The sequence below is a fragment of the Semicossyphus pulcher genome, unplaced genomic scaffold, assembly GCF_022749685.1.
Source record: "Semicossyphus pulcher isolate SPU_LCO1_2020_fin unplaced genomic scaffold, fSemPul1.0.p SCAF_7, whole genome shotgun sequence".
NCBI lineage: Eukaryota > Metazoa > Chordata > Actinopteri > Labriformes > Labridae > Semicossyphus > Semicossyphus pulcher.
The window spans coordinates 20,651,855-20,674,653 of NW_027211748.1; the positions used below are offsets into that span (position 1 = coordinate 20,651,855).

General features: G+C 43.7%; 1 protein-coding gene across 1 annotated transcript in view; it reads left to right on the forward strand.

The window, feature by feature from the left end:
• Positions 1 to 4,797: 4,797 nt before the first annotated feature.
• LOC138611575 (complement component C8 beta chain-like) overlaps positions 4,798 to 22,799 on the forward strand; it is a 69,183-nt gene continuing 51,181 nt past the window's right edge. The window contains exons 1-2 of the mRNA XM_069684754.1: positions 4,798 to 4,933; positions 5,092 to 5,174. The gene's annotated coding sequence lies outside the window, so the exon portion shown is untranslated. The remainder of the gene's footprint in view (positions 4,934 to 5,091; positions 5,175 to 22,799) is intronic.

Genomic DNA, 22,799 nt, shown 5'->3' on the forward strand with positions numbered 1-22,799 from the left:
CACAGTCATAAAAGGTTTCTGTAGCTCCTTTTACACTGCCAGTTACGCTTCGTCTTTAATGTAAAAGGCGCAGAGGTTTAATGGTAGGGCGAGGTCGTTCCACCTCTGAGCCAGCATGGGAGGATCTCCGATTGCTTCTTTTAGGTCTGCTCCAACTGCAAAGGGTCATCTCTGTATTCCCAGGGTCCCGTGTTTCAGGGTCCTGTGTTCAATGACATTTTCGGAGATTGGTTAGGGCTGCCTTTGCAGTTCAAATTGCAAAAGAAAGAAGGGCCGTTGGATGTTTTAAAATGCATCTGAATGGTCAAGGTCAAGAAAACTGTCTTGCCAACATACATGAGGGCAAAGGTTTCAAGGAGTACAACATGAGCAAGCTATAAAATGTAATTCTTATTTTTCTATATGACCTACAAAAGCAAACCAGACCATCAGAGACAAGATTGATTATTTCTATACGGTTATTTTTAATGCCTGAAACTGCTGACAGGGCAAGGCGATTAACTGCACGCTGCCTTTGTTTACATTTTCCAGGGCAAATATTTAAAGTGAGTGACACATATGACTGTTAAAGAAAGCAGGGTGAGATTTTTGTTAAAAAACGCCTCTTAAGCATGCACAGGACAAAATCAGCAACGAGATAAGAGGTACGGCTTTTTCCACAGGGGGCGCCAAAATCAACACAAACAGAAAGTTCATCACAGCAGCAAACACCCCCAGGTCAGGATACACCCTCTCATCAGCTTGTGGCTTACTTGGTCTTCTGGTTGGTTTTGGGCGACAGCACACAGAGGTTTTACAAGGACTTTTTTTTCAATTAACCCAGCTCTCTTTTGTGTCTGGAAATAAAGTTGGTGCGAGTGAGATTCAACTTTAAAGTTTCATTGAGAAATCCAAAAACAATGAGCTTAATGATGTTAAAATACTCCATAAGTCAGGAGGTGATTCTCTGTGAGTTTGACACTCAATTGATGTATTGTTGATTTAGATTGGTGCAGCTTTAAAACAGTTTTAGGATTATTAAGAGCTGTTTTAATTCACAACAGGAAAACAACACGAAAGCTACACAGAGAGATGTTTTACTTTGTTTCTTGCAGGTCGCTCTACGTGAAAAGCAACAGACGTTAAAGCCAATAGCTTTTACAGATTGCCAACATTTAATTTTCTTTGCCATGTTTCTGCATCACGTGAGGTTTAGTCTGTCATCTCAGCAAATCGGGTATCAACATTCTTTCACACTTTTTTCAGACTTGATGAATTTTCCCATCAGGAATCTAATTTTTCGGATTATTCAGACCACAGACTGTATAAAAAGATGGACGACATGACAGCTCCCTAAAAGTGAAGCCAAACCCTCTCTATCGCCCCCTGCTGACTGGCTGCAGTAGAGGTCATAAAGCCCGCCTCCTCCATGTTAACAGATGGGACATGAGTCAAACTATAAAATCAAAATACACGCCAGATAAATGTTTCTCAAACATGGTTTCTGTCATTATAGTTAGTTCTTATCATGCTGATTTACGTCCAAGTTTTCATTTTTCTGACAAGTTTATTTTTAATTTGATGCTGTAAAAAGGATGATTGACAGCTCTGCTGACAAATACGGCTCCTGCAGCCAATCTGTTCCTGATTAGCAGAGTGGAGGAGGAGCGGCGAGAGGAGACGTAACTAAAACAATCACTACAGTCATTGAAGTTTACATACCTGTGAACGTCTGCTTCAGACCAACACAAGAAGCTGTTCTGCTGTTAAATACACTGACGTGCGGGATCTGTGCTGTTTGTTTTGGTAAGTTAAATGTGTGTTTTGGTTAGCAGAAAGGGCGGGACGCAGACTCTGACTGCGCAACATGACAGTGCCCACAGTGGGGTTATTTTGGGTTCACTTTTGTACGACGAGAGGAGATGGAGATGCGTCGTCCATCTTTATATACAGTCATTGATTTAACACCACATGTATGCAGGGTTCCTAATCAAGACTGTGAAGCATTTATGCTAAATGTTGGCGTTGCACTTGTGTGTGAATAATCTTCACATGACGGTTAGCTGGAACAACATGCTCCTCTCCCTCAATATAACATTGGTGCAGTTTTCTACCACAGGTGCTCTGCTCTTTGTCCCCTGAGGACCGCAGCCTGCAGACCTGCTGCTGCTGTCTCACTACATTATGATTAGCCATGCTACAGGAAATGAAGCGGCCTGGGCGAGGCTGATAAAAGGAGAGGAACTTTTTCAGCAGCCGGAGCCGCCGGGGTCAAGGGTCGCGTGTCATTTATCGATGTCAGGCCTTCCTTTGCCGGTCCTCTATGAATGCTAATGGCTAACACGCTGCTACGGCAATACGATTAGACTTGATTAAAACAGTCCATTAGCATAGAAGTCAGAGGAGGCTGAACAATAGCGAGCAAACAGAAGTCACGCTCATTCTGTGGCTGTTTGCTTCAGCTGCTGATCAGCGGTCGAGTCTTGGAGCAGGAAACATTGGGGTAAATTAGCATCTCGTGTGTGTCCAATAAGCATGTTGTGTCGTGATCCCAAAGCTGCTGCCCTGTCTGTCCTGGTATCGAGGAACTAGTTATTGATCAGCTTTCACGCCAGGGTTTTTGCAAAGGAGGAGCGTCAGCTCGCAATCACTCCTCTGGGAGATGACTAATCATTCGATGAGAATTTTGACTGCGCTAATCTCCGGATTGAATGGAGATTAACCGCCATGTGGGGTGATGACTCTCCTCTTTGTCTTTTTTTGTCTGGATGGGGATCTGCTCGCCCTTATCTTATCTCTGTGCCTCATTTCTCCGGGGCAGTTCCTCGTCGTTATCAACACGGCTACATCTACATGGAAATCAAAGCCTTTGCAGAAGTGGAATACGATTAGGGAAGAGGAGGGGGAGTCTAATCTTTCCCCCCTCTCTCTCTCTCGATTCATGCTAATAATTCACCGCGGCAACCCGTGAGGAGCTGAGAGACAACAACAACAACACGCTGCCTGTTGTTGTGGAGGTGGATGGATGGAGGAACAAGGTGACACAACAGCGATGTGTTCGTGTGTAACTCTAAAATGTTTTATCTGTGAGGCTTCTTTATGTCTGCGGGCCTCGAAAACCAGGATTAACTCTCGCTTCGCAGGACGCAGCTGCCTGACACTGACCTCCTTTGTTTTTTTAATGACCAAAGAGTAGATGCCTGTGTGCAGTGTGTGTGTGTGCGCGTGTGTGTGTGTGTTAGCAGGGGTGGCCGCTCAAGGGAGGGAGGGTTACAGAGGGAGGATTAGAACCACCACAGCAGCCTCCCTCGCCTGTAAACAAAAGTACATGGTACTTTACAGTGTGTGTGTGAGTGTGTGTGTGTGCGTGTGCGTGTGTGTAAATGTATAACATGCCGCTGCTGGTGACACCAGACAAAAAGAGGAAGACTGAGTCCATCTGTAGCGGCGGGATTAAGCTGTGCTCGAGCCAAGAGCTACACGTCAATCACCCGCTAAGTGTGTGTGTGTGTGTGTGTGTAGTAGCAGTGAGTATGTGTGTCATAAACACAACTGTACACCCACACACACACAAACAGCTCTGGTCCGGCTGCAGGGGGGGTGGGGGGGGACCCCAACACTGTTGTTTTCATTTGTAATCTCTGGGATGGAGGGAAGCCAGCGATGCATCAATCACACTCACACTGCAAACAACAAGAGGAGAAAAAAGAAAGTTGTTTTTTTAAACGCGTGTTTGTGTGTGTTTGTGTGTGTGTGAACTCGTTTCGCACCAAAGCATGAATCAGATCTGAGTGACATCTTCAGTGTGGAGCGTAAAAATGCTTTTAAAAAACAAGAATGATGACATTTATAGATAGAACAAAAAATATTTCATGCTGCCTTTTATCTGCTGGAATGTCCCAGACAGTGTTGTGAAGGCTCCCACACACGGGTCAACTACACCCCCACCGGTACCCCGCAGCCCCCACCCACCCTCACCCCTCCTGTCTCTTTGAGCAGCTTGTTGTCGGGGCTGTCAGGACCCCCGACTGTTCCCCCATAATGCACCAGCACTTCTGTATGGCACCCTGCGGAGGCCGGTCTGAAGCCGGGCTGCAGCCGCGCACAAAGGTCAAGGCCTTCATACAGTAGGTGTGTGTGTATGTGTGTGTGTGTGTGTGTGGGAGGGGGCTCGACCTGGATGTAGTAGCCCCCCGCATGCAGGTGGGGGGTCATTAAGCCCCCACGTGCCGGTGTATTAGTGATTGAAGCGGACTCGCTCCCCTACACCTTTCACCCCGGCTGGAGGGGGAAATTGAAATCAATACGGCCGATGATGAGGGGACGGGAGCAGGACAGGGGTGAGGGAGGAGGAGGGGTTTGGGTTGACGGATGGCTGGTTAAAGGGGGGCGATCAATTACCCTGATGGATTGCTTTTTGGGGATTTCAGAAATGAGACGGATCTGTGCTCCTTAAAGAGCGATTGAAGGAGGAGGAATATCCTTCACTTACATCTCTGTTGTTGTGAGAAGTGGCAACCGGTCCCTCCTCCTCCTCTCCTCCTCCTCCCGCTCTCCCTCCATCCTTTATTTTTCAAAAATGTTTAATCCTCTTCGTCCCCTCCCCCTCCTCCTCCTCCTCACATTCTCCCTCTCTAACGGATCCCCTCTCTCTCTCTCTTTCTCTCCCTCTCTCTACATTATTCTCTGTGCATTTTAATTTTTCTCTCTCTGTCACTGGGGGCCCACTTTTCCCCGCCCACTCTCCTCATTTTTTTCCGCCCGAGTCTGAGAATAGTGAAGCCAAGAAATAGTTAATCTCTCCGGCTGCTGCTATGATTGGCCGCTGTGTGCAGCCTTCAGCCTCCTTGAATGAGAAACAGGGGTAACCAGGCAACTTCAGAGCCGGAGAGAAGAGAGGGGGGAAAAAGAAGATAGAGCGTCACAGGATCGTAAAAATTATGGAAGAATTTTTGTAAGGAAAAAAAAAAAGCAAGGAAATGTGATTTCACCTTGTGTGTCCGGGAAATGGAATTAACAAATGGATTTTCTTAAACGCTCTCTCTCTCTCTCTCTCCCTCTCTCTCTCTCTCGCCCTCTCTCTCTCTCTCACTCACTCAATGGGGGGAAAAGATAGAGCGCTCAAATGAAGGGGACACAGATGTGGATTAAAACGCATAAATGGGACACTCCAGAGACGCACGCGCTCAGAAAAGGTGAGTGACACCTCGGTTACAGGCTTGTCTATTAACGGGAGTGTTTAAAACTGTGAGAGTGAGGAGCTGAAGCAGGATGCGAGGCGGCTCGGCGACGTGTCAGGATTTATGGAGAGGATGCGTTGGTTGGCCGCTGAATGAAAATGGGTTGCGGAACAGTCCGCTTTGGGTGACAGAGGGACAGAAATGTGTGTAACAGAAAGATAGAAATGAGATGAGGAATGAGCTCATCGGTGGATGTGAATGTGGAGTCCGTTAAAGCGCAAACGCCGGTCGCCTGTCAGATAACCTGCTGTCCCACATTCAATTGCGCACAAATTGGTGATGGACATTCGGTTTTTGGACACATTTCGATGCCTCACTTCTGAATATGTAGGCCATGCTGCTTAATAAGATGTAATCTAAAGATAAGAGTATGAAAAAATCTTTTTCAACACGCCTGCCACCCCCCTCCCTCCCCAAATATTCAAATGAAGAGCTGTCCTGCTGCAACAGCAGTAAGTCATCTTCAAACGACGGCGTGTTAACGCGCTCCGAAGCGAGGTGAATGAGTGAATGATGACGCATATGTGTGTAAATGTATTGATTTGAGTTGAGGAACGGTTAGAAAATGCTCAGCAGGCTGTGTTGGGGGGAGGGAGGGGGGGGGGGGGGGAGTACCTGTGGATGGATGTGTGTGTTGGATGGGAGCGCACAGCGCGGCGCAGCGGCACCGGCGTGACCGGCAGCGCAGAGCAGAGCAGAGCAGAGCGAGAGTCTGCCTCAAACCGGAGCAAAGGCCTGAAGAAGAGGGGGTCCTCTGGTCCTCACTCACGTTCAAGGGTCATTGTGGGGGTGAAAACAATCCTGTTGATTGTGGAAGCGTCCAGGCAGGGGCGGGGGGGCGAAAGGGGGGAGTCTGAACTGCGTCAAGGCGTGCAGAGGCGCCCACGTTTGGGTTTATCGATGAGGGATGGATGGATGTCACGCGCCAATGATGCTCTTTTATTTCATAGAAGTCTTTTGTATTCAACAGTTATCGCTTTTGGTTCTTTATATACCGATACTGAGCCTTTTAAGCTAGCAGGAGCGATCAGCGCTGTGGAAATATTCATATTAACGACTCGTTTCATCTTATTTCAGTGTCTTTTCACAATAAAAGCCTATAATAAGAGTATGGTTTGCCAAATACGTCCTCCTGAGACGAATCTTTAACTATTTCTTAAGGAATCTTAGCAGAGGCCACTAGCAGCGTGTTTAACCCCTTCCTTTTCTCTGATTTTAACCTTTCAAAAGTCAACCCCCCCCTTGGGTAAAGCTGAATACGAGCCAACAAGACCAGTTCAGATGCTCAGTTCAGCACTGGACCATATGCCACTCATGATGCCCTGTGTTTTCTGCTTGAGTGCTGATGTAAGAGCAGGCCGAGATGAGAAAATGGCCTTGACTATCACTGTGGAGAAGCAACAAAGCAGCTAGCAGGAATAAAACAAGCTGCTGGTGAAATAATAATGATGCTAACACACACGTCGATCGGTCAAATGACCACATGTGATGTTTATTTGGCGGCCTTGGCGGGACACGGCAAAGGTCAGCGGTGTTGACATGGATGCCAAAGTTCATGGGCGACTTCTGCCAATCGTCCAAACTGCCTTCGGTAATCTCCTTACAGCGGATGTTCTGCAACGGATCCTAAGCTGCACTCACTGGCTCGATTGTAGGACACATGTGCCGCACGCGCACACACACACATTTACAGTACAATTCCAGTTGTCATCCCAGGACAGTTCTCTGCAGCCCAGTGTGAGTTGTGGGGCTTAAGATTGAGCTGAACAAAAACACTCGAGAGCATTAACTTCTCCAGCACGGGCTTCTTTGTTGGGTCTCCCAGTGGATTCAAGACACTTAATTTAGCTCCTGACAGCTAACGCGGCGAGAGGATATGGGAGCTGTATCTTATCCGATTAAGCCCGTAATGCTTTTTCCCCTTGTGCAATTATTGTAAAATGGTGGAAGTGGTAAAGTTATTTCTTTTTCATGTTATCTCAGCACAATTACGACAAAGCAGGGACAACATTTTGGCTGGTAGTTGTTTTGCACTCCTGCAATCCTTTGGGTTGTTCTGTAGTGTTTCTGCTTGCCTTTTGTCTCCTTGAAATCCCGCTGCGTTGTCACATTTGTTGCTTCTCTTCATATCGCATTACCTCAAAGTGAACTCCCTTAAGATTCCCCAAGTGCTCCGAGATAATGCATCTAACGAACACGAGGGTTACACTGACATTAATGTAGCGTTCCAGCGTTAGACACACCATCGCTGGAGTGGCCTGAATCTTTTATAAAAGTACTTTTAATGAGCGTGCCGGATCGTGTCTGAGCGCTCATTTTGCTGGTGGCCTTATCACATCCAGTCTGTTCATTAATGGAGACGTGGCCTCTGGCACAGGCAGGTCAGAGGTGACTGCAGCTGCCCGGGTTGAAAAAGAGGGAGATTGCTCAGATAGTGATGCATTGTTGGATAATGAATGATGCACGCGCTCCGCCGGGAGTGTAATCAACATGACAGGTGCATCTGAAGCTGAGAGTGCAGCGGGAGGGTTTGTGGTTGCTGAATGTGTCAGAGGCAAAGACTCAAGCTGTTAAAGGAGCAGAAGAAGAAGGAGCGCCGACCTCCCACATGGGAAGTTTAAAGGAGCAGTTTGGAATGTGGGGAATCAGATTTAGTGGCGGGATTGGACTCCAGTTTGACGTTTACAGAAACAGAAACATACGGTTAAAACAAGGACAGCAATCGTAACAAATGTAACATTAAACTACCATGAAAAGCCCGACAGATATATGAATCGCACATTAATATGCACACGTAAGATAAGGTAAGATACTTTATTATTCTCATGGTCGGCCCAATCCAGATCTGAACCACTGAAAACGTCCTGAATGTGATCAGGAGGAAGACGGTCACAAGACATCAAACGAAGAGTGGCCTAACAGCACTGTGACAGACTGGTGGGGAGCATGCAGAGATGCATGAACAATTAAAACCAGGTTATTCCACCAAATAGTGATTTGTGACCTCTGTCTGAGTTCAAACATTCTGTTGTTTAAACATGAACTTGTTTTCTTTGCACATTGGAGCTCTGTAAAACATATTTTTTTTAATCTTTTGGTTATCGTAATTTTCTGCAAATAAAAGACCTAAATGAGAATATTTTACTTGGAAGAAGGAGATTTGTTTACTATAACACAAAAGTTAATTTATCAGAAACACAAACCTACAAATAGAAGAACCAAAGAAAAGCAGTGGTCTCTTCATTTTTTCCGGAGCTGTGAGAGAAAAACAACAAAAGTTACACTTATAGAGAGAAAGACAATCCTGCTTTGGGGAGGAGTGCAAAGACTGCAGAAATAAATATGACGAAACATGTCACAGGAAGCTTAATATACACGAGGTGAATGGATTCAACTTTATCTGGTAAAATAATTACTTCTATTCGCTTCCACGCAGAGAGTTTGGTAAGATGCTTCATACAGAAATGAAAGGGTAAGTTACACGTCTGAGCCAAGAACATCTCTGGCACTTAACCCTGTAAAATGTTACACTTCTGTTGGCTTGGATTAAAGTAATGAGATGTAAAGAGATTATTAGCGAGCTTTAGAGGCTGATTTTGCTACTTTTGTACATACGCAGGCTAACTCTTTCCACCTGATTAACATCTTTATGCTAAGCTAAGCTAACCTGCCACAGGTTATAGCTTCAAATCTATCATCTTGTTTAACTCAAAAACAAATACAAGTTTGTGTTGATTATTATTTTTTACACTTAGACGTGTTGCTGTAATGATTTCTTCTCTGATACAGTCTAAATTGCTGTAGCAGGTATCACAGATCACGGCGGTCAGAGACCCCTGACAACGAAATAACGCGGGATGTTAACAGTCAACAATAATGACGTGTCAAAGCGGCTAAAATGTCCACAAACTGTGTTTTCCCACAATTATGTGAAGACAGACTTTCTGGCACATGTCTGAGAGGGATCCTCAGTATCACTCGATACTCAAGTCCAGGTTTTGGACTCAATGAGGTAAAAAAAAAAAATTGACATTTGTCGTCGGACTTACTTTCAACCTTCTCCAGAAGAAACATCCTTCAAAACATCAAATATTTATCTTGGACAGACCTCACAAAAAGCAATATCACAGAAACAGTCCTCCCTTATTACCCCCGTATCCCAGCTGACGTGAACAAGCTGTTGTGTAAAATATAGAAGCTGGAATCGGTAAATGTTTAAATGAACATTTCCTCTCCAATATGTTCAGGCTGGAGCTGCTGCAGTAACAGGATTGGAAATAGGCCGACGGTTTTAAAACACTGAATATAGACCCAACAGAACAGATTGTTACCTTTTACGTTACAGCATGTCTTCTTACATATGAGGTCATTACATTATTTCTAATATCCCTTTAGACATAATGCAGAAAAATGGGACTGTTGTATTTCCAAAAGCACCAAATTACATATAAAAAATAAGACAAACAACATGGAAATTAGGTCAACAATTGGCTACGTAATACTTCCATTAGTTACGATGTAATGCAGTCAATTAAAGACGTACTGTATTATGTAAAATCAGCAGTCTAGCACCGTTGCCTTCCAGTGTTTCCCCGCAGCTCTGTCCCTTACCGCTCTGACCCTGTTGAGTCGACAATGAGCCGGTGACCCTGCCGACACACAGAGTGTTAACTGGAATCAAATGGGGCAGTGAATTGCCGGCCCATCACACAATTATTTCCATTGTGTGGAGCTGGGTGGCGAGTAATCCGTGTGCCTTGGCCTGTAACATCTGGTGAGTGAGTGAAGTGTTCAGTGTGAGAGGCGGGAGTGTCGGCCCGCCTCGTCCACTTCCACAGCACCGGCCTTCTTCAATGCATCAATGACACCAGCCATCACAGGGGACGTGTCGCATGCCAGACCAGTGATTCATTAGGACTCAATTAGCTGGGAGGCATGGGGCGGCCTGCCATATGCCTCCAGGTTCTACTGCAATCTGTACCCACACCCCACTACTGTACGCTGGCACTTTACACTGCGTGCATGTGTGTTGCATCAGCGCAGGACAACAGTCTGTTCCCCTGCACCTTCCCGCCTTCTTTGTCCCATTAAAACAAGTCAGAAGTAGAGATTTAGCGTCTCGTCTCCAGCCACCCAGCTTCTGAGCTCAGAAATGAGTCACAATGACCTTCAGCTCAACTCGTGTAGCGCCAGTTGGCTCCGAATGAAACACTCATCCATCTAGTGAAGTACGAGGCTGTGGAGCTCCAGATACTGTAAATCTTAGGAGGTAAGAAAGGCCCCGCTTAATATCGACTTCGCCTCGCCTGCCAAGAGGCGGCGTGTGCTGCCGACAAGATCTATCCGACCTCGGATCTAGTTTGTCTTCTTATCTGTGCCAAGGTAAAGGACCCCCCCACCCCTCGCCTCGCCCCGTCCTGCGTGGCCCCTCCACCCAATCAAACTCCTCCACAAATCCAAATTAATGAAATGAGATGGGAGCAGAGAGAGAGAGAGAGAGGGAGAGGGCGATGAACACACCAAGCTCAAGATATGTGATATGATGTGATGTGATGTGGCGAATGCACACGCTGCTCATACATGTTAGCCGGCATCTGATCGCTGACTGACTCCGAGACTTTAAAGGTCAATTCTGCCTATTTGGTATCAAATGTGCCGCTGGGCTTTTTGTTGCACTGACGTTCAAATGTTTTGTGTGGGGCGGCTGCGGCTCAGAGGTAGAGGCGGTCGACTCTTTATTGGAAAGTTGGGGTTTCGATCCCTGACTGTCACATGTCGAAGTGTCCTTGGACGGGCATGGCATGAATGGGCATAGATCCTGATTGGAGACGGGCACTTAGGCCTTTGCCATCACTGTGTGAATGTGTGTGTGAAAGGGTGACTTTGACATGTAGTGTAAAAGTGGTACATTACATAAGTACAGACCATTTGACCATGTGTAGCGCATAATGTTTAAATTGAATCACGCCTCTCGGGAGTTTTCCATGAACCACAGGAGGGACTCTGAACTCATTCATGCATCTGATTGAGTCTTGATGGCTAAAGCTAACTGCTAACAACCACATGCTAACAAGTCAGGAGCACTTTTACAGCACATAATGGGATTGCGTAGCAGGTCAACCTAAATCCTGTTTGATTGGATACATTTATGTGTCTGTCTGTCTCTGAGTGCAGGATGAGTCATCATACACATTGACTACATCTCCACAGGAAGCTGGAAAAAGGATTTTGATATGAAAGCACGCAGAAATGACACAAAGTTAAGATACAGAGAGACAGTTAACACAGAATGATCAATCATTAATTACTGAATCTGAAAACTTTACATCTTTAAGAAACAAAATAATTTTTTTACTTAAAAATATTTTTTTGGGCTGTTTTGCCTTTTTTTTTTTGCATCAGATATACAAACATTCAGATACACAGATATTCTCTGCACTTTGACCTTTCGTCCACACAAATGCAGTTTTAGCTCCCTGAAAATGTATCATTTGTAAAACTCTGGAGACGTGCAGAAGGGGTTATTGGCTCGTGACGTCAGGCTGTGCGCCGTTTTCGCCTTTGTGAGGCGTCACTAATGAGGGGACACTCTTTGCAAAATGATGAACGTGACAACAACAGTGATGCTTAACAGGACTTTTTACATGTTTACACATATATGTACAGTTAGTCGCATACTATATTGAGGAACAAAGACGTCGGGATTAGACTGTCGCCGCCTGTTGGTGTGGCATTCTCATCACAACACTTCTGTTGTGTTTTCGTGTTTTCTTTTGGACAGGGATTTTTTATAACCATGCTTGTGTGGACGGGATTTTTTTTGGAAATGAAGGAGGCAAAAACTCAGTTTTCGATAATAAGCGTGCACGTGTGGACATGACCTCAGAGGACAAAAGTGGATACAGGCAATACGAAATGAGGCATCAACAGGAACCTTGCAATGCATGCTGTCTCTCTTTGACACTCAACCATCACCCTCCATTACATTTATATAAAATAAAATATTTTTTAAGATTATTTGTTCGGCTTTTGTCTATAAATAGGACAGCTGAAGATAGATTATAGGGAGTAGAGAGCGATCACATGATCACAGAGCGGGAGTCGAGCCTGCGATCAGTGCGTCGATGACTGTAGCCTCTGTACACGGGGCGCCTGCTGAGCTCAACCAGCACCCCAACATACAATTAATTTGAATATTATTTTAATTGATTAGGACAATTGCAGTGCAGAGCATGTTTATCACTGAGAATTTAAAGCTAATAGTTAAACTCACCTCTTGTCTCTAGTTGGTGTTTTACATGTAGGCTAAATCCATCCATCCTTCCATTATCTATACTGCTTATCCTGTTCAGGGGCCCGGGGGGGCTGGAGCCTATCCCAGCTGTCATTGGGCGAGAGGCGGGGTTACACCCTGGACTGATCGCCAGTCAATCACAGGGCTGACACACAGAGACAGACAACCTTTCTGGCCAACTACGTCTGAACCGTGATTTGAACCAGGAACCTTCTAGCAGTGAGGAGACAGCGTGCAGCCCTTTACGTGTACAGTTTAATTAAAATATAGCTTTAGCTTTCAGTGTTATAACACCATAGAACATAAAAGGATCAAACATCCAAAAGCAATATTGATGAAAATTATTTAGTTTTATTAAAGTAAAAATAAATCAGAAAACAAAAATGTTTTTTAATTGGGTTCATGTTAATGTTACGTGCCTTGTTTGGAGTCTGTGGCTTCAGGAAATGGAGAAAATGAAAAGCATGCATTTTCAAATTAAAAGCGTAACTTTTCAATAATGCCAGGAGGAGCACGAGGAGCACGAGGAGCACGAGGGAAGGATTCCAGTGAAGTTGCAGCGGCCTTGCCCCAGTTGTAGGCACGTGCAGCCACCCAACTGCACTCCTCCAGCGTTTTCACCGCATTACCCAGAAACGCTACGTTCGTGTGACCCAATTTATCAGCCTCTCCTCCCCATTCATCTGCTCTCACAGATGCACTACAGGAGGCTCCGTAAGCAGCCGTGCATTCATCACCTCTGAGTAGTGAGGTCTTCTGGTTCCCTCCCGTCGGCCCGTTCCTACAACCTGATTCGACACAGGCGGGACAGCCGCTCCGCATGAGGCTGATGATGAGAATAGCGCGGCGGCCTGGCTCTGCTTTAGCCCAGATGCTTTTGTGCGTGCGCTTGTGTTTGTGCTCCATAAAATATGTAATCAAATATAAGCTTAGCGGGTTTTTTTTCTTCCACTGACAGACACTTTAAATATTGTATCTGCCTCAGCCGCTCACTGCGGAGCGTTTCCAACCCCCTGGAGATAATTGAGATGTTTAGTTGGGCCTGGAGGAGCGATCAGACTCAATCCTCATGTGATTTTACATCCCCTCATTCATGTTTTTGTGCTTTTTGAGCACAGTGCAGCCCCCTTGTTTAGATCATTTACAGGTTGAGTAATCAAACATCAAATGACAGCTAAGATTGAGTCTTTATCACTCCAAAGAAGCATCTTTTTAATGAAAACAGGTCGATTTTACTCCTTTTTCTTCTTCGAAAGCTGTAATTTTGGTGATTCTGACTTTTATTTTTCCCTATTGATACAACAGAAACCCCGGCCAGACTAATTCAACACGTAAATCATAAAAATAACCTCACAGCTGAATCAACACCTCTGTGAAACTGTTTGAACAAAAGCAGAGAAATATAACCTTCATGAGGGCGGGACTTACTGCAGGACTGTTGTATCAGACTGCATTAGTTTGTGTAGTAAATAATCAGACTGCTGACAGTATAATCAGGTATGTTGTCTGTTGGTGCTATTTTCATGCCCCCAACATGGAAAAATAAAGACATTATTCACCTTTCAGCCAGGACACAGGTCTGCAGTAGGATCAAAACATACTGTTACTGAGAAACATCCTCCGGCTCTACAGTCCTGTCCCTTTAAATCTGTCCTCTAACAGTGATGAGAAAGAGACTTTTTTGTATCAACACAATCTTTAAATTTCAAATACAAACAAATAAAGAGAGCACTCCAAATGTTCCTTAAATTAGCATCTCTCTCTTCATGTCATGGTCGACCCAATCCAGCTCTGAACCACTGAAAATGAACCTCCTGAATGTGATCAAGAGGAAGACGGACGGTCACAAGACAACAAACAAAGAGCGGCCTAACGTCACCCAACAGCACTGTGACAGACTGGTGGAGAGCATGCAGAGATGCATGAACGCTGTAATTAAAAACCCGGTTATTCCACCACAGATTGATTTGTGAACTCTTCCTGAGTTAAAACTTTATATTATATAAACATGAACACAAACTTGTTTTGTTTTCATTATTCGAGGTCTGAAAAACATCTTTTTTGCACCTTTTTGTTTTCTTAACTAGTCGTGATTATGCCAATAAAAGACCTAAATGAAGGAGGAGAAATGTTGTTTACAATAAAACAAAATTTATTTTTACACAAACACAAACATACAAATAGTAGAATCTGAGAAAAACATATGTTTGCAGTGGTCTCTTATTTTTTTTCCAGAGCTGTATATCTGTTCTCCTACATTATCTCCTCATATCAACTAAAGCATGATTATGTTTAGGTACACACGTCGAAGCTTAGTTAAGGTTCGCTTTCACTAAACTAACAAAACTAAGGCCTTTCCCCAACATTGTCCCAACTTGTGTGCAATAGAAACTTAACTACTTATAACCATTTCTTCTCATTAGGATTAAAAATCCATCGATAAATGTAACTTGTCTGAAAAATGAATCAAATAGTAGAAATATGAAACCCTAGGTGCAAATAATGGGGAGGCTGTAGGCCCCCAAATTATTCAGGAATAATCACACAGTTAACATAAACTGAAATAATGAAGTCTTTTCATTAACCTGATCCTTCTGGTCCAGGTTCCTCTTAAAGTCTGGAGCCCCTCTGCAAACACTCCCTTTGACCTCCAGGTAATCCAGCCTGAGTTAACTCTGCAAGGAGTCGACCCTGAGGCCGACCTTCATGTAGGAAAATATACATTTATGGATTTGGTTTGCTAACGCATCATCATTATCCTCCATCTATTCATTCATGTCATTATTTGTACAAGGCTGTGTGAATCAACTCACACACTCTGTCCTCCACTCCCACCAGACGGGGGAGATGATCAGACTCAGAAATACTTTATTCAGACGTTACGGTTGCTCTGATACAAATAGAAGCATGAAGAAATATATGGCATAGAGAATATAGGAAATATACTATATTACTATTAGTAAGAAATATGTCTAATATGTTCTTTATATACAATAAAGTAAGAAGGAGCAACTGTAACAGGCTGCACATGGTCGGCACACACGCGCTACGATGCACCACAATATGACGATATCGAGCGTGTTTTCTTTAAGAAATAATCACACTGAGTGACCTGGAGTTATTACATTTTTTTGTTGTTGGAATCAGCAGATAAAATGATCATTTAACCTAACAAAGATCAAAACCAGGCCTTGCATAGTTTAGCATAGCACAGCTTAGGACAAATTTGTCGGGGTCAGGATCCCACCGTTTCCCCATGTCTTCAGAATCAGGTTAACGGCCAAGAAGATTTACGCCTACAATGAATTGTCTTGGTGTTTTGGTGTAAAACAGGCGTAAAATAAAACGTATAAAGCAAGTAAACAGCCGTATTATAAAACAAATATGTAATGGGGCGCTGGTTAAGCTCAGTTGGTGGAGCAGGCGCCCCACGTTCAGAGGCTACAGTCCTCGACGCTCTGACCGCAGGCTCGACTCCTGGTCTGTGATCATTTTGTCCATACTTCCTGCCTCTCTTCAGCTGTTTTTCGGCTATAGCCAATAAAATAATCTTAAAGATATGTACTGTAAGTGTAATGGAAGAGCTGTGCAGTATGTACAGGAAGGTGCAGGGTGATGGTTGAGTGCGAAAAAGCTTACAGCGTGCAATGCAAGGTTCCTGTTGATTTCTCATTTCGTATTGCCTGTATCCACTTTGACCTTGAAAACAAAAACAGCTTAAATAAAACTTAGTTCCTGATTTTTCACCTTGTTACAGAAGCTTTTAGGCAATTTTCTGTGTTTAGAGCGATGATTGGGGCTTAGTTTTACTCTGTCTATACAATTGAACATGTTAACTGGCTGATCACAAGTCTGAGTGATTCCAGTCGCTCTATTTTGTAACTTTGTCCCTTTTTTAATTAAACGTATCTCTCTGGTTGCGCCGCCTGCAGGGAACTGATTCCATACTTCTGATGTGTGGCTGCAGCGAGCAGCGAGCATCTGGCACAGCGGCGGTGGCGGTCAGCATGACGTCTGCTGACAAGACCCTTTAGATCACTTCTCATCAGAGCGTCACAGCAGGAGACCGCCCTGATGTTTGCCTCTAATCAGCCGTCAAGTGTCACATCCGGAGTGCTCGTATCACACTCTGCTTTGGGTCGACACAACACATACCAACTACAACACGACGGCTGAGGAAGCAGCCGCTCTGCTTGTTTGCGATCTGTGTGAGATCTTGACCTTGTGATGCCATTGTAATGAGAGGCAGTGGAATATTTCACTTATCATTAGCGGCATGATTAGCTGCCAATGGGCTGTGCCCTGCGTGGTTTAATCCTCCCGGAGTCTCCAGAGTGCGATAACATATGAGATGACAACAGTTTCACACCCAGTTTCACACCTCCCGCCGTTCCATACGTCGCAGCCGCCTAATCGCTCATGAGAGATTAATGAGGGACGTGGAGGTGTGCTGGGAGAGTCGCTAATTACAGCCGCACATATTCTGTTGTTGTCTGGGGAATTGATAGTTTGTGTGTTTGTTGTTCAAGTTCTTTTAAAGTAGTCTCACGACACACGTGTGGCTACGCAGCGGGAGGGTTCAGCTGCAACAAAGGCGTCCTCGAGAGATCAGAGGAAAGAGTTAAGCGTACTTCCTGATATGCAAAGTACAGCTGCACAAACACAATCACGCCACAGTATAAAACATCTTATTCACAGAGTTTGTGTGTAATTTATTTAGAAACAGATTCTTCCCGTGCTTGAATAGCTCCTCCAGCTGCCTGCAAGAAACTAGTAGAGTCATGAAAGCAAACCAAATAACCCATCTGCGTTATCACAGCCGAGCGTTAGTCACGCTAACTCTTCTTTGTATGTAATGTCAATCACTCCTATATTTCCTCTCAGGCGGATTTCTGCCAGACGCAGCAGTCTGAGAGGAAACTCGAAACCAACTGTTGAGTTTTAAGAGAAGAAGAAAATATGTTTCATTGAAGGAGGACTGTCAAAACCAGGACTGTGACAGATTATTAGGAAGATAATGACTTTTCTCCCCTTTGATGTCTGTAAACAAGATTTGAGTCCTAATGGTTCAATTTTTCTTTAAAATCCTGTCAGTTGACAAGTCTAATAATACAAACTTAAAGTTGCTACAATCAATATTTTTCTTCTAACAATGTATCAATTAATAATGTGAAATCAGTGTGAAAGAGTTGAACGTCACAAAACTACAGAGAATTGTCACCTGAACCTGCAGCTACTCTCCGCTTCACAGAGCTGATAATGACGTTGAATTCATTTTTAGCGGTCCGACCCACAATATTGCTTTTTTTGGTTCACTCCCACAACTTAGCTATTGTTGTTCCTGTCTGCAGAAGACAGTCGTTCTCTGCTAAAAAGCTCTACAAACCACCTGTACACTACCTGCTCAGAGCCAAACAGCACACAGATAAGCTAGCTGTTGAGCATTTAGCCACTAAAAGGCCACATATTTGAAAAACAGAGACAAAGAAGAGTGAATGTTTGGCCTGTTAACATCATGAATCAAGACTAATGTAAACGGTGCTTTAAACTGTTGGAGGTTTAAAGATTCAACTGTTTCCACAGCCCTGAAGAGGCAAAAAAAAAGGCCAAAAGGATTTGACAATTTAAAATGGTGTACCATTTAAAAATCCACATTTTCATAGATTTCCTCATTTTTTATTCTATATATTCTTGTGACTCAGCATGATCGCATGGTTCTGGAGCACAAACTGACCCCACTCCTAGTTTTCAAATGACTTTTGACCTCTCTGATTGTAATAACATAATCATATTAAAAATAGATGGACAGGGGCCGACGGGTTAGCTTGCGCGTCCCATATACAGAGGCTACAGTCCTCAATGCATCAGGCTCGACTCCCACCCTCTGTTCTTTGCCGCGTCTCATCCCCACTCTCTCTTCCCCTGTTTCCAACACTACCCATTGTGCTCTCTCCTTCAATAAAGGCATAAAAGGCCAAAAGAAAACGTTTTTAAAAAGTTCATAATGCTAACATTAACATATTACTAAGGATTTTCAAGCAAAAATACTGTTCGATATTCACTTGAAACTATATGACCATTATTCGAAGATCGCCCCCTCCCTTACCACTAACACACGCTGACATTAGGAGAGAGAGTGACCGGTTTACTTTTTCATAACTCCTGGCACCTGGCACTGACGCCTTCTTCTTCTTCTGTTATTTAATGGCGGTTAGCAAGCAGCTTTCACATGTGCCACAGCCACCGTCCAGTGGTGGTACGGCATCAAAACCAGGCGCGGGTAAAAACAATGGAAAAGATACATCTTTAAGACGACATAATAGTTGCATGATTTTTACATTTTTTATAAATTAATGAGTATTCGAGTGTTCAAAATTCACGATCCATATATTACATGATATTATATAATATAAAACAGGACACTCGTCTCTTGTGAGATGTTTTGTTTTTTGTTCAGCAAATTAAACATTCTGTCAGACATAGAAAGTCCCGTTTACCAAACACTGCACGCACTTTAAAACTATACTAAGTGATTTATTACAGTTATTAGTGTGTGACTAAATGAAGCGAGCACAGGCGGCAGCTCGGTGAGAGCTGAAAGAAAAATATAAAACCTAGAAGGAGAAAAATCAAAGAGCCGTCCTTCATCAAAGAGAAAAACACCCTTTGTTTTTGGGCCCTCTCTCTCTCTGTAATAATGTCTGTACAGTTCTTCAAATGACAGCAGTAACGAGGAACAAAAAACTCGAGCTGGACTTTAAGTGAAACGACTCCCTGAGATTTCTCCGTGTCTGTCGTGTCACACGATGACAGCTTCGATCAGACGGAGCGACAGGAAGCAGAAACACACAGAGCTTCTTACAGTCGGTGTTTCCTTTCAGCTTCATTAACGCGTCGCTCAGTCCGCAGGTAATGTTTTTTGTGCTCAGCGGGTTTGATCATGACAACTTTTATCTCCGCCTCGCTGGATCTCTGCTGCGTTTGCCCGTCCAAAATGCTTCTGAGTCAAATTTGCGTCTTTTAAAACATGAATGAAGTCCGAGCAACAAACAGTGAAAACAGTTAGTCACAGTCGAGGCTGCTGACGTATCTTCATTATATCCATGACCCCTGTAGTGCAATTAAAGAGGACACCTTTGGCTGTTTATTCAGTTCAAACAGGATACAGAGGGAGGAAAAAAAGCCTAATTGTCTCATTAATTACTCGCCGCATGAAATAATGACCAAACCAAGGTTTCCAGAGTCCTTTTGTAGCTGACAAAAGAGCCGGGGAGGGGGTGGCAGCGAAATAAAACATGCTCCAGCCTCCTTTCACAAACAGACATTATGTTTGAGGAGACGGAGACAAAGAGAAAGAGGGCACAGGAGAGAGGGAGAGGAGGAAAAACAGGGGGGAAAGTTGGAATTGAAAGAGTAAAAATGGCTGTAGAGATTATAAAATCAAAAAGAAAGGGAAAGGGAGACAGAAGGAGAAAAGATTGGTTGGTGTTTGTCCAGGCCGTCTGGAGCCGGCCCAGTTCTCTCTCTCTCCCACCGAACGTGGTAAATAGGCTGTTTTAACACACTGTTCAGATGCTGGGACACAGCACAACAACAAACCAAATCAACAGTGAATTAAAGACTCCTCAGGGAAGCCACAGAGCAACATTAGAGGAGGTGTTTTGGAGAGACAGATCCACCAATTAAGTGTTCTGAGAGGGGTCCTGCAGTCTCACGCTGGCCACGTTTCCAGACCTTTCCCTGTGTGCCGTGTGGTGAATTAGACGAATGAAAGAGGAAATGTGAGCTCTCTTGTTTTCGTGGTATTGTTTACCGTCACCATAGGGAGCCAGTGACACTTTATTAGCCTGAATACGTCTGTTAGAAAGGCAGAGGCAGTCGAAGAAATGCAAACTTTCAAAATAAACCCCATTAATATTTGCATCTGGAGACGTGCGCCGTGCAAGCGGGAGCGTATTTGTTCATTTATGTCATGTCTCAGACTCGAAGAGACACATACACACACACAGGCACATCTTCTCCCCGCTCTTCTTCCATCTAAATTGGGCGCAGTTATCCTGCAGCTGAGCTGGTAAAAAGGGATAATGCAGGAGCACTTCAGAGGGCAGCTCCTCACTGCCCTCTGAGAAGCTGAGCCCGGCCGCGCTGGAGCCACGCCTAGCTGAGTGCACCGCTCCGAGGCCTTTACTGACATAAATCTGCACAGCAAAGCAACTGTGTGGCAACGCTTATTTAGTTTACCAGCTGTAGCTGCTGAACCCGAAGCAATGAGGCCTCTCTTTTTCCTCAGAAAGTAAATGAGAGCGCTTCAAATACCCCAATTTTTTGTATGTATTTTCTCCCCCCCATCCTCCTCCTCCTTCTCCCCGCTCGCACACTTGACTGTTCCACCGTCAGAGGCCCTCCATCTTGTCAGAATGAGGTGAACTAATGGGCCGTGGCTGAACAGCCTGAGCTCAGAGGCTATCAGTTCCCCCTGGAAGGCCGGGGAGGAAGGCAGAGGAGGAGGAGGAGGAGGAGAAGAAAGGAGAGGTCCTTGGCCTTCTTTGGCTACAATATTTCTGTTCTGCCTCAGAAGAATCAAAAGGAATAGTTTAGTGTTGTAGTAGTTGTCCCCATTTCTCCTGCTTCCATCTTATGTAAATGTTATTCACATTTGTGCTAGCTAAAACAAAGCTTGGTTATTTTCTCAATTTCATCACACATTGTCATTAGGCTGTCCTTATGATGCTCCTAACATCCTTGGAGTTTAGCCATGCTAGCAGTGTGGATGAATGATGTTTCATACAAACATTCATGGTTCCCAGGTGATGAATCTTTGGTGGTCCCCTTCTTCACGAGGACCACCCTGAGGTTCATTTGTGGTTCTGAGTTAAATGTCTGGACTACAATTGGATGGATGCCATTGAAATTTTGAACGTTTATGTCTCCCTCAGGATAAACTTTGAAAACGCCATGGTCACTTTACTTGTAATATGTTTAAAACTAATGACAGCCTCTGCTGTACTTTGTGAGTAGTGCTAAATAGCAAATGCTAGCATGCTAACACTAAACTAAGTTAGTGTAAAGGGTACCATTTAAATTTAGCATCTTAGCATTGTCTAGTACTCACGTTAAAATGTTCAGAATAAAAATGTGTAAATATAAATATTTAGATCAAATGACAGCTGAGCTAAATGCTAACACAATCAAGCTAAAAGGAACTAATTTGTTACACACATTCTTGTCACTTAAGTGTTTATCTAGTTTCAATGTGTGTTTCTTCATTTATAATACCTCCAAAGCTAATTACATTTTTATCAGCCTCAGCTGTACTTTGTTACAGCTAAATAGCAAATGCTAGCATGCTAACCCGAAACTAAGTCAGTGTAAAGGGTACCATTTAAATTTAGCATTTGTCTAGGCTACTCATGTTAAAATTATCATATTAAAAATTATTAAATATAAAATGTTCATATTTAGTTCAAATGACAGCTGAGCTAAATGCTAACATAATCAAGCTAAAACAAACTATTGAAGTATAAGAATGAAATTTGTTACATGCATAATACCTCATCAGCCTCAGCTGTACTTTGTTACAGCTAAATAGCAAATGCTAGCATGCTAACACCCTAAACTAAGATGGTGTAAAAGGTACCATCTTACATCAGCATGTAAGCATTGTCAAAATGCTTATGTTAGCATGTTCATGCTACTATTTAGTTCAAATGCCAGCTGAGCTAAATGCTAACCGAAACATGTTAGCATGAACTTTTCTGAAATATGGATTAATCTAGTTTCAAAGTTAGTAACTAGTTTATTAACCTGAAAAACTAATCCTAATCAGCCTGAGATATACTTTGTCTTTAGTACTAAATAGCAAATGCTAGCATGCTGACACTCAAAATGAGATAATGATGGTACAGTTAAACATCATTTGCATTGTCAACATGCTAATGTAAGACTGTTAGCATTAAACTCAAAGCAAACATGTGCCTGATTTACAGAACTGCTAGCATTTCACACTCTTAACTAATTTGCATATTTTTCTATGTGTGTGTGTGTGTGGTCTTTAAGCTTTGCTATGACTGTGTGTAACATGATTAACCCACTGAATCATATGGTCAGAAGTGTTAATAGATTGCAGCGTTACCCCAAAGACCAGAGTGCCAGTCAACCGCTCGCTAATCAGAATTGAATTAATCCAAAAAAAGGACATTAACCTTATCTTAGATTGGAGGGCTATCAGCCTCTTGTAAGGCCACATGAGACATCCTGATCGTTGATTGTGAGGCTTCGATAAAAGC